At 37.0% G+C, this 13,324-nt stretch overlaps 1 pseudogene; it reads left to right on the forward strand.

Annotated features, from left to right (window-relative positions):
• The window catches only part of LOC114037586, a 32,709-nt pseudogene extending 26,047 nt beyond the window's left edge, over nt 1–6,662 (forward strand).
• The last annotated feature ends 6,662 nt before the right edge of the window (nt 6,663–13,324 follow it).

Genomic DNA, 13,324 nt, shown 5'->3' on the forward strand with positions numbered 1-13,324 from the left:
GAGGATGAAGTTTTTCTACTCAAGGTGACTTGTGAAGCATCTATTAAAGTGAGGAGGAGTTATATTCTCCACTGATGGAAGTAGTAGCCACACCAAATGAACTCATAGATGACGTCAAAGTATTGAAGTTAGTAGAGCTTAGCAAGTTTTACCCTAGCCCCCTGCCTCTATAAGTAGCATGAAGGTAGACATCAGCTCAATTTCTCAGTTACCTTTTTCTTGTTTTTTCTTTCAAAAATATTATCATCTTTAATTATTGAGTATTTGAGATTTTTTCCCCATTCATTCCACTTCCCCTTAGCCACTGGGGTGGGCTGGGGGGAAACAGAAAGAAAAAAATACTCCTGTATCATGAAACCTACAGTCAATGAAAATCTCCATATTGGTTGTGTCCAAAACCATGGTTCTTACTGGTCCATGAGGTAGACAGCAGTCCTCTGGAATAATTATGATTGATCATTTAGTTGATCAAAGTGTTTCAGAATTGTTCACTTTAAGTATTTCAGAATTTCAGTATTTAAGTTCATCTTAAGTATTTCAGAATTGTTCATTTTTAAAATATTAATATTAAAATAGAAACTGTTCTGTTTCTGCTCATTTCACTCTGCACCAGTTAATACAAGTCTTTCTGTATCTCTTTGAAATTGTTTTTTCCTCTCATTTCTTAAAACACAATAGTATTCCCTTCCATTTTTATACCCCCATGTGTTCATCCATTTCATAATTGATGGACAACCCTTAGTTTCTAAGTATTTTGCCCCCATAAAAGACCTGCTACAAATATTGTTAAATATATATACAGGACCTTTTCCTCTTTCTTTGGGCTAACTGAGGCAAAGAGCATGCACCGTTAAGCAACTTTTTGTGCAAAAATGAGATTATTTCTCAGAATGGTATTATTCATTCATAACCCCCCCAACAGTTCATGAGTGTTTGTTTTCCCCCAACCCCTCCAACATTTGTTATTTTCTTTTTTGTCAGTCACATCTTGCACAAATTTAAATTGGTGAAGCTCTTTTACTGAGGTTTTACTATTTTTATTTTCTTTCTTTTTCCTTCCTAGCTAACTAAAAGATCACATGTTTCATTTAAAAATTTTAGATGCTTCTTGATATTTTTTGTTTTTATGTCACCTTTATTCTAAATCTGTCCCTCTCCATTTTCCTATGCAGAAAGCCATTCTTTATGCTAAAGAATTAAAAAAGAGAAAAAAACCAGTACAACAAAAATTAAGACCACACACACACACACACACACACACACACACACACACACACAGAGTTGTCTTTATATCCATTTCTTCTAGCAAATCTGGCCAAGGCATTGAGCTTGTCTCTTGATGAAGAAACTTCCTGACTCCAGTCAATTCTGACCAAGAGACTGGGGATTTCCCAATCTCTCAAATTCACAGGGCTCTCTCCAAGGTTGGACACATTAATCTTGAAATTGTTGATTGGTCATCTATGTTCAAGGAAGAAACACATAGCATAAAAATGGCAGCCAAGGGCCCAAAGGTCAGATTTAGCTTGCTTAGCCAAGCCCTCTGCCTTAGCTGCCAAATGCTGGCAGATGCCATACTGCTAGGGTAAGGTAATATGACATTGCCCCTTTCATATCCCGTCATGGGAATTCTAATAAAAGAGAACTCCTGGCCACATGAGAGAGTCAAAGGAAGACAGTGAGGCCTGAGAAGCTGTCTTTCCATTTCAAATTGAAATAGCACTACCACCACCCATTTCTCAGTCATGGGGCTAAGGGACCAGGAAGAGGATTGCTTCGTTATCCTGAAGCATACATGATTAGCCAGAAGCAGGCAGGGCAACTCTGTGCATATTCCATGCAAGCCATGTTATACAAAGAAGACAGAAAAAAGAGAGTTTTCTATGACATTCTGAATCTCTAATCTACATTTGGTAGTTATAACACTGCCCTGAATGGGGTAGACTGAAGGAAGAAGAGGGCTAGGAACAGAGTAACCCAAAAAAAAAAAATGAAAGAAAGAAAAGTTTTTAAAAAGATGAAGGGTCGTTGAAGGATTTTATTTTAATTCCCACAAGAGAATAAAGGAAAGGCCAGAAAGGATCACAGACAACCAGGACAGCTTTGAAAGTTACAGGTTGAATTTATCATATATTTTAAAAGAAAAGCAAGTTCTACATAATAGAGTTTTGCAGTTTTATGTACAATGCTCTTTTTCCATTCTGTTGTGTATATGGAAATTCTTATTTGATTTGGTGTTTGTTAGGCTGAGAATTTTAAAAAATAAAATTCTAAATGATAAACAAAATGTATGAAATAAAGAGGTAAAATTCCACTTAGTTCTGTCAAACAAAACAAAGCAAACATGAAACAACACAGAAGACAAATTTCCAAAATTAAAGGATTTAAAGACATTATGAGGAAAAACCCATTGAATAACCACAAGAATATTTAGAATTAAACAATTAAGACATAAAGGTGCAAAAAAGTGAATGAGACAAAATTATTATTATTATTATTATTTAGCATTTATATTTTAAGACTTATAAAGTGCTTTACAAATATTAACTCTTGATCCAAAATCAACAAAATCTAAGATAATAAAAATAGTAATAGCAACAAATAAAATGCATATAGTTCTTTAAATTTGTAAAGCACTTTATCTTTAGGACATGCCTGTGAAAACAGTACTATAATTATCCCCATTTCATAGATGAGGTTAATTGACTTGCCCAGGCTCTAACAAGTAGGTACTATATTAACCTAACTAACAATCCCAAGCACAAAAGAGACCTAAAATAAACCATCATAAATAATAAACACGTAATTGATAATAACAAGAGAAAAGCAACAAAAAAACCAAATATATATGTATATAAACATGTGCATATATATATATATATATATATATATATATATATATAGAAATGCACATCTGTCTATTTATCTATCTACATTTCTCTGCTGATAGGCTCTCTTGCTTACAGAAGCTTGTGTTTTCTAGGGATATAACTTCAATATTCTTTCACCACATTTGGGACATCCGAATTGAGGCACTACTTACTCTTGTGCCTCTCATGGGTCTCTTGTCCCTCTATAGAGATCTCAAACCTTCCCCTAATCTCTACCTACATTAATTTCACACCAGATAAAGATTTGGCAACAGCTGGATTTTCTTTTATTTAAAATGGAATACAATTGTAGAAATGAAAAAAAAAATGGTGGGAGTAGAAATGAGGAGTTCAGTAGAAAGGAGCAAGCAGCTTAGCATTTGTTGTGTGAAAAGGTTCAAGCTCTTGTCCTCACTTGAATTCCTTCCTCTTCATAGGTAGGAGGGAGAGATAGAAGTCTGATGAGTTTGGCAGTTAATGAAGAGCTACTTCCTTGTCTAGGTCAGAGGTGGAAAGCTAGAAAGAGGTCTCAGTAGAATGTTCTCATCAGTTAGATCCAACCATCCTTCTCAACTCTCAGCACTGTCTCTGGCAGTTTGTCTCTTTGATCATTCGGTTCAAGAAAAGAAGCCCACCAAGATCTCAGAAGAAAGGGGCAGGAGAATATCTATCCATATATCAAATAATCCACTCATTGTGTCCTTCATGAGATGTAAGATGGGGAACCAACTTCTCATGGCTTGTCTCTCCCAGAATTCTCAACAAACCAAACCAAACCAAACAAAAAAAAAAACATTATTCCAGAAGACCAATCTTGGAAGATGCCACCATACTGGTGAACTCTGGGATAGCATCTACCTAAGTCTCTCATTTTCATAATGAAGTTAACTGGGCTAGGAACTTAAGAACTCAGAACTACATGTCCTTTCCTAAATTACCCTGCCTTAGAATAAGTAGGAAAAATGACAACAAAAACATATGGTAATACGAAGAGAAGACCTATGTTAATTGACCTCAATGAAAAGTTTTATGAGCAGTTTGATACAATACAATGGAAAGAGTGAAATCTCTAGAAAGTCTGAAGACCTTCATTCGAGTTAAAACTCTAGCACCTATGTGACCCTGAGCAAGTCACTTAACCTCTGAATGTTCTACTTTCCTATCTGTAAAATAAGAAGGCTGGACCAGATGAGCTCCAAAATCCTTTTCAGCTCAAAATCTATGGTTCAATGATCTTCTGCCCAAGATACGAAGGTACTCTCATCTTTTGGATGGGCAAACCAAAAATTGCTACTTGGTAATTACTCACACTTCTAGCTCCTTTTAGGTTAGAGAAGAGAAGGTGATTCCTGAAATAAACGGCACTATATTTATACTTTTATTTTTTGCCTATGCAGATGTAAAGTATGTTCAAGCAAAAGATAACCAACTGACCCCATGATTTGAGAATGTTTTCAGAGTTGTGGAATTTTCCATTATCAAGCACTGTCTTTGTATTGTCTTCTAAGGATCCCATACCACTTTGCATGTATTCACAGTGCTACTGGCCAGCTCATTGCTAACCAGAGATTTAGAGTATTTCTTCCCTAATGAATATTAATACTCACAATAAAGCAATCTGCTCTACCATTCTGCTGTCTAAAATGTATTTTTTTCCCACAATTGCTAGAATACAACTTTATGTTCTAATTTCAAGTGACTCGTGCAGGAATTTCATGTGAGGAAAAATTCATTCTGTATGAAAGCCGTTATGCAGATGAAAGTATTAGCTTGACTAATTTTTAAAAATCTACTAGATAGTAGCAGAACTGAAACTTAGGAGTTTGCAAAGTATATAGCAGTATGGGGAGAAACAAGAAGGGGAGAACACAATAAGACACATGGTTAAATAGTAGTTTTGTAAAAACATGTTTTTAATGCCAGAAAATTCTGCCCTCTTTAGCTACATAAGTTTAACTGGGTTTTTTGTTTGTTTGTTTGTTTGTTTGTTTGTTTGTTTGTTTTTTTGAGAGGGCCAGATGGTGGCATTAAGTAAAGTCCCAGATGTTAAAGTATTTACTACTTGTGTGACCTCCCTAGGCCTAGGTTTCCTCATCTGTACAAAAAGAGATTTGGGCTAAATGCCCTCTGAGGTCTATCCAGTTCTAGATCTAAGCTATGAAATAGAACTCCTATGATCAAAGCTGCCAATTGATAGTAATACACACACACACACACACACACACACACACACACACACACACGGATCACAATCTTTAAACCTTTCATGAGGAAAAGAAATGTCTTACCCTGGTAGGTCTCAGTTATAAGTGGGGCAGGATGAGATGGCTCAAAAGTAGGAAATGTAATGTAATGCAAGTGTTCTGCATTGGAGATTCCAAACTCAACTTGATGTTAGGCCAAAGGCTGCATTTTTTTTAATGGCAATTTGCTTGGTAGCCTGAGCCTTGTTCATAGAAGATGGGTGTTCTCTTTTCATCACAGTACGTACTAATTGGAGTCCTCTCTTTTGGCATTTCCTGCTTCCTTTTTTTTTTTTTAATTGAAGCTCACCCACCTGTCAGGGTAAGCTAAACCTATCCTGGTTTGAAGCACACAACAGTCACAACAGCATCTTTTATAAACATAACACTCACTAGAAAAGGACATTAAACTTTCAGAGTTTAAAAATGGCTAATACCCCAAATTTGTCTTGGAAAACAGTCTTCTCAAAAATGCCTTCTATTGTGCTACAGAATCTGAAAATTGCATGAATATGTAAAGAGTATCTAATCAGTGAAAATGTTTAGCCAATTTCCGAATACCTGTACGGCATTAAAAAACCTACTCCCAGAGAAAATGAATATAATGGGAAAAGATGAAGAAGAAAATGCTCTCTAGATTTTGCATTCATTCTAAGACAAAAACAAAAAAATTAAAACCTCCAGTCCAGTGTTGGCAGTGTTCTAAGGGAATGAGGTAGTGGAAGAGTACCCAGAGCAGTAACAAAAAGAACTCCTATTTACATAACTCTTTTTGATAGAACCAGTAATAGTCCCACATTCTTGGAATCAATGTTGAGTATTTCTTCACTCCATCTCTGGACCAATGGAGTCATGGTCTCAAAGAGCATCTGAAGTGTGTAGCATCACCAAAGCACTGGATGTCAGAGAAGTTAACAGAAACTTTTGCTCCAAGACCATTCACAAGTCCACACAAGCTGAGAGAGTGCCTCCCACTCATCATTTTCCTTCAAAACAGACTCAAGTACCTCCTGGCAGGAGATGAGGTAAGGAAGATCTGAACACAGTGATTCATCAAGACTGATGGGAACGTTTACATTGGTACCCAGCAGGATTCATAGATGTCATCAGCATTGAGAAGATGGCTGAAAATTTCTATCTGGTGTATGACACCAAGGGGTTCTTTTCTGTTCATCACATCACAGCTCAGGAGACTATGTATAAATTATACAAATTGAGAAAAGCCTTTGTGAACACAAAAAGCATCCTCTGTCTGGTGACCCATGATGTCCATATTATGCATTATCACAAAAGTGAATGACATCATTCAAGTTGATTAGGAGACTGGTAAGATCACTAATTTGATCAAGTTTGACACTAGTAACCTGTGTAGAGGGACCAGTGGAACTAACTTGTATTGAATTGTATGGCCATAAACAGAGAAAAACACTTTGGCATCCTGTATGCCAATGGCGATAGTTTTTCCACTAGACTTTCAAACATTTTTGTTATTGGCAGTGGAAGCTTTAGACCGCTCTTTCCCAAGGAAGCCAAACAGAACACTAGATAGATGATTGCAGATTAGAATTAGCAGGGCTTCTTCAAATAGGACATTAAAAAGTGATTTTGACAATAAAAAGAAATGGATAATTACCTATAAAAGATAAAATTTACAAATGAATAAAACAAGAAAATAGAGATATTAATGACCTAACCTTAGTGATTAGGTGAAATTGAATTAGCTATCAATGTGCCTCTTTTCCTTCCTAAGATTGAGAGGACTGTAGGTATAAATGCTGCATGATATGGCAGAAGAGGCTGTTGTTGGTGTTGGTCAGTTTTCCTTAACTGTTTTTCCTTTTTACAGAGCAAGATTTGCTGGGTGGAAGATGAGGGATTCATCTCAAAGGGGCTGATATAAAAACAAAAGGGATCAACAAAACTTAAAAAAAAACAGTTGACGGGCTGAATTTTTGTTTTTGTCAGCTGCTTTTAGCTAAGCAGAGGATCCTTACATAATGGATAGCAGGCAGAGGTAAAAGGTGGTGCGGTGGACCAGCCAAAAGCCTGCCTGCTGTATTTGGAATCAAAGAATTTGGACTCTTCTCCCGGTGACCTATAACTAGGGAATCTATAATTTCCTTCCAACTCTAAGGTTGTGATTTTAAAGACTAACACATATTATTCTTTCAGTTAGTAAGTTCATTGGATTATTAGAGATACAACATTAGGGAATAAGAAAAAAAGTTTCCATGGAGGAGGAGTGCCCAGAAGAGTAAAAATAATAATAATAATAATAATAATAACAATAATGACTCATGTTTTTACAATCCTTGATTATTGTTGGAACACACTTCATAGACAGTATCTCATTTGTTGCTCACAACACACTGTATAGGTTCAGATAAGGAAATGCACAGAAGGCTAGAGCTGAAAGGGACTTTGTGGCCCAGACTGCTGAGGCTCAGGAGAGTTGGGTGGTTTGTAAATGACCGCACAGCTAGGAAGCAATAGAGTCCACATTCAAACCCAGGTCTATGACCCAAAGTCATAGAATATTAGGTCTAGAAAGGACTCCCATTGTCTGAATAGTTGTGGGAAGACAGCATGGAGGGACTAGGTATCTTTGGGAGAGAGGACTTCACAGTATTGCCTAGGTTTAGCCCTGCCTCTAAACCAAAGTGTATTATTTTCTTTTTTTAAATTATTAACTAATTAATTAATTTTTAGTTTTCAACATTCACTTTCATAAGATTTTGAGTTCTAAATTTTCTCCCTCTCCCCAAGACAGTGTGCAATCTGATATAGGCCCTACATATCATTCATATTAAACATACTTTCACATTAGTCATGTTGTAAAGAAGCATTAGAACCAATGGGAGGAACCATGAGAAAGAAGAAACAAACAAACAAAAAAGGACATCAAGAGCAAATAGCATGTTTCCATCTGCATTTAGCCTCCATGGTTCTTTCTCTGAATGTGGATAGCATTTTCCATCATGAGTCTTTTGAAATCGTCTTAGATCCTTGCATTGTTGAGAAGGGCTAAGTCTATCAAAGTCAGCCATTGCACAATGTTGCTGTTACTGTGTACAATGTTCTCCTGGTTCTGCTCACAAAGCGTATTATTTTCCAAGGGTGCTAAACACTGCTGACCCAAAATCCCCTTCACAAATGAGGTTTGACGGATGTAAATGATAAATAGAAAGAAATATTTGCATAAGTTCTTTCTGACTAGTGCTTCTCTCAAATTAGTTTGGGGTTGGCTTTTTCAGAAACCAGTGATAAGCATGCCATTTCAATGACTATAAAATGAATACGACTTCACTAAGAAAATCTTCAAGTAGCCCAACTGACTCAGAACTATAATTTTAAATTTTATTTTTCTTCTGTCTACAACAGAAAGTAGAAATACCAGTGTACAAATTGGAATCTGTTGAACTTCTGGACAGAAGTCTTTTTATTTTTTAAAAATAAATCAAGGGGCAGCTAGGTAGCACAGTGGATAGAGCACCAGTCCTGGAATCAGGAGGACCTGAGTTCAAATCTGGCCTCAGACACTTGACACTTACTAGCTGTGTGACCCTGGGCAAGTCACTTAACCCCAGTGCCTAGCCAAAAAAAAAAAAATAAATCAAATCTTGAAATAGCCAGATATCATAATTTAGCTTATATGTTCAACAGAAGTAGAATAATATACAATAATATAAACAATGGCAGCATTAAAAGACAATGAAATTCAGATTAATAATAATGCTGGTACTTGGTACCACAGTAGAGATGATGAAACCCACTTCCTATATCTTTGTGAAAAGGTGGGGGCCCCTGGATATGCAATATGTTAAGTTTTAATTAACTGCTCTCAGGCTATCTCCCATACCTGGAATATACTGTCTCCTCACCTCTGTCTTTTAGAATCTCTGGTTTCCTTGAGTCTCAACTCAAGCATCACCTAGGTGAAACCCTTCCTTCCTTCCTTTTACTTCCAATGCCTCTCTCATTCTAAATTAGCTTTTTTTTATACATTCATATTAAATGTATTTTCACATTAGTCAGGATGTAAAGAAGAATTAGAACTAATGGGAGGAATCACAAGAAAGAAGACACAAAACAAAACAACAAAAGAAAAGAAGAACAAATAGTAGGCTTCCCTCTGCATTCAGACTCCAAAGCTCTTTCTCTGGATGTGGATAGTTAGCTTGGTTTTTGTCTATATAATAATAATGATGATGATGCCAACAGATAGCATTTAAGGTTGGCCAAGTACTTACACATATGATCTCTTCTTGTCCTCATAACAACCCTGTGAAGTAGGTGCTATTATTACCCCCATTTTATAGATGAGAAAATTGGGGTTAGGAGAGATTAAGAGATTTGCCCAAGGTCACACAGATATTAAGTGTCTGAGGTAGGATCTCAACTCCTTCTTGATTCCATATCCAACATTTGATCCACTGTGTCATCTAGATGCCTCATATGTATTTTGTATGTATTTATGATAGCAATGAGCGAGGTATGAGCAAACATGTGATCAACAAGGATTCCAAGAGAAAAATAGTCATAAAGGACGTCATTAAAGACTTCTAAAACAGGAAGGAAAGATGAGTTGGTCATATGGAGAGAAGGGATGATAGATGGAAGGCCAATGTGCTACAACAGTACCCTCTCAATGGTGGGAGAAATCAAAGAAGACCTCCAACATGTTAGGGGAGGAACTTTTTTGAGGACATAGATAAGAGTCTCATAAAATAATCAGGAATAGATGTGTTGGAATCTGTATTATTAGAAGGGAAATTTGAAATTGATGAGATCATAGATGAGAATTTGTGGGTATGGAATATACTTATATGTGAATGTGTCTTCCCTGATAGTTTGTGCATTTATTGAGGGCAGAGACTATTTCATTTATGTCTCTGTATCCACAGAGCCCTGCACAGTGCCTAGCACATAGTAGGTGCTTAATAAATGCTTATTGAAGTCATTCTTTTATAAGAAAAAAGAATTCAAAAAAGAAGGGAGCAAATAAAATCAGTGAAAATTAATTACCTAGTAAAGTGATTTCCAAGCCAAGCCAAGAGGTCACTTATTATTTCAGGGATATTACAAAATGATCGCAAAGTTCTCAAACAAATTGATTTAGATTTACTCTAATGCATAATAAAATATGCCACATGGTACTTACAGGTGGAAAGGCAGGAAAGGGGTAGGGAAGCATGAAAATGTGGTGAAATCCTTTCCAAAAGTAATTCTTGTTGAGTTCCTCATCTGTACCACAACACAGTTTTGCACTTACATTTGTACTATTTTAGTATTGTTCTCCAACTGTGCTGCAATACTTAACGCACCACAGAAAAGTGAGTCTTTGACTCCAGGGATATTGAAGTTTCCAAATAGACTGAAGCCTTCATAGGGATCGTATTTCATACACTTAATGTATACCTCACAGCACCTGATATGCTGATGGGAAATAAATGTTCATTTGACTTATTTAAGAATATAACAATCAACACATGAGTGGAAAAGGTAGTGCTTGGTCAAATTCCATTTCATGAAAAAGAGTCAGTCATGGAGAAGCAATTACAGAGAAAGCAACAGCAAGAACAATGATTTTCAAGTCACAAAGATTTGGGTTCAAATCTGAGCTTTACTCATTACTACTACTTGGACAAATTGCTAAACTTCTCTTAACTTCAATTTCCTCATATGCAAAATGAGGAAGTCTACAAACTTTTTTTTAATTAATTAGTTAATTTTTAGTTTTCAACATTCACTTTTGTAAGTTTTTTGAGTTCTAAAATTTCCCCCACCTCCCCCTCCCCAAGATAGCAAGCAATCTGGTATAGGCTATACATGTACAATCATATTAAATATATTTAGTCATGTTCTATAAATATTTATTAAGCCCTTACTACATATTAGAAATGGGGCTAAGCACTGGGGATAACAAGAAAGGTAAAAACAGTCCATGCCCTCAAGGAGCTAACAGTCTAAAGGAGGGGACAACATGCAAACAGTTATGTACAAGCAAGGTAAATTGGAGATGATCTCAGAGGGAAGATGGTAGCATTAAGGGGGACTGCGAAAAGTTTCTTGCTGAGACTTGAAGGAAGCCAGGGAAGCCAAGAGGCAGAGACAAGGAAGGAAAAAATTCCAGGCATAAGGGATAGCCAGGTGAGGGCAGGGTATGGGAGTGATATGGCCAGACCTGTGTTTTAAGAAGAGAACTAAATGGACGGTAGACTGGAGTGAGTGGGGAAACACTTCAGGCAGGGAGACCAAGTAGCAGGTTATTGTAACAGTCCAGGTGTGAGGTGATGCAGACCTACACCAAGGTGACAAGTGTCAGAGGACAGAAGGTGGCATATGTGAAAGATGTTGCAAAGGTATAATCAAGAGGAATTATCACCAGATTGGATATAGGGAAAGGTATGTGAGAGAGAGTGAGGAGTTGAGGACAACATCAGGTTATGAACCTGAGTGACTGGAAAGATGGGACGTTCAGAAGAGGAGAGGTTTTGGGAGTTAGATAACATGTTCTATTTTGGTCGTATTGAATTTAAGATGTCTGTATCCAATGGTCTCCTTCAGTTTGAGATGTCCAATAAGCAGTTGGAGATGAAAGACTAGAGTTCAGAAGAGGAGTTAGGTCTGAATAAACAGATCTGAAAATCATATGCATCAAAATGATAATTGAACCCATGGGAACTGAAGAGATTACCAAGTGGAATAGCACAGAGGGAGAAGAGGGCCAGGACAGAGCTTTGGGGAATACCCACAAGTACTGAGCACAACTTGGATAAAAATCCAGCAAAGGAGACTGAGAAGGAACAGTAATATAGAGAGGAGAAACAAGACAGAACCATGTCATGAAAACCTAGAGAGAAGAGAATATCAAGGAGAAGAGGGTGGTACACAGTGTTAAAGGCTGCAGAGAAAGGATGAGGTCTAAGAAAAGAGACATTCGATTTGGTAATTAAGATCATGGATAACTTTGGAGAAAGTCATTTCAGTTGATTGATTTAGGTTGGAAGCTTGCCTGTTTATGATGAGGTTGGAAAGTGGAGAGTTAAGAAGAGAGTGAGAGGAAAGGAAGACTGGTTGTAGATGGTTTTCTCAAGGAATTTAACCACAAAAGGGAAGAGAGATATGGCATGATAGCTATCAGACATGAATGGATCAAGTGAGGGTTTGTTAAGAATGGAGACATGGATTTGTTTGTAGGCAGCAGGAAAGTAGGCAACAGACAGGGAGAGATTAAAGATGAGTGAAAAAGCAAGGATAATAGAGGGTACAATCTGCTGGAGAAGATGGGATAGAATGGAATCACTTGTGTATGGATTGGATTTGGCAAGGAGAAGGTCTTCATGTGAGACAGGGATGAAGGAGGACATAATGGGAAAAGGCATATGGGACATGTGAGTTGAGGAGAGGTGCTTTTGGAGAATGGCCTCAATTTTTTTTTAGTGAAATATTAAGCTAAGTTCTCAACTAAAAAGGGGGTGGGGTGGAGAGTGAAGTATGGTAAGTTTGAAGAGGGATGGAAAAGTGGTGAGTGGGATAGTGAATCAATTAGGGAAATATAAAAAGATTGCCTTGCTGCAGTGAGGGTCCAGTTGAGATTATGTAACATACACTTTCATGATTTTATCCAGCTTTGCTTAGCAATGTGTACATATGACCAAATGAAGCAAATGGGGGGAGTAATCCAAGGTGGAGGTTTGGCATTGATAGTTGGATAAGGGAATAAAGTAGAGAATAGTTTAGAGTTGAAAGCAGAGAATTATCTAGAGTTGAGCTGGTTCACCAAAAGATTGTGATGGAGAAGGGAGGAGAGTGTGGTCAGTGCATAGACTAAGAAAGAACTGAGGGGTGGACAGATAGGAGATCATCTTGAGATTGAGGGACAGAGTTAGGCATCTTAAGGTAGAGTAAAAGATGAAATAATAGAAGGTTGTGATCAGACAGAGGAATTCCAGAGTTCATGAACATGGAAGTGTGTAGTGGTAAGATCAATGGTCTCACCATCACTGTGTGTAGATGAAGTGGTATGAAAGAGTAGATCATAGAAAATAACTAAGTTGAAGAACTGAGAAGTTAGAGTGTTTGAGGGAATATTATTATATGTGTTGAAATCCCCTAGTATGAAAGCAAGAACTGGGGAGAAGAAAACTTCTAAGCTAAGCACTGAACTCATTGTGAAATTGAGTTCTTCAGATAGTAGCCACCAGAATC

This window comes from Vombatus ursinus, unplaced genomic scaffold (genome assembly GCF_900497805.2).
Source record: "Vombatus ursinus unplaced genomic scaffold, bare-nosed wombat genome assembly UNPS02010461.1, whole genome shotgun sequence".
NCBI lineage: Eukaryota > Metazoa > Chordata > Mammalia > Diprotodontia > Vombatidae > Vombatus > Vombatus ursinus.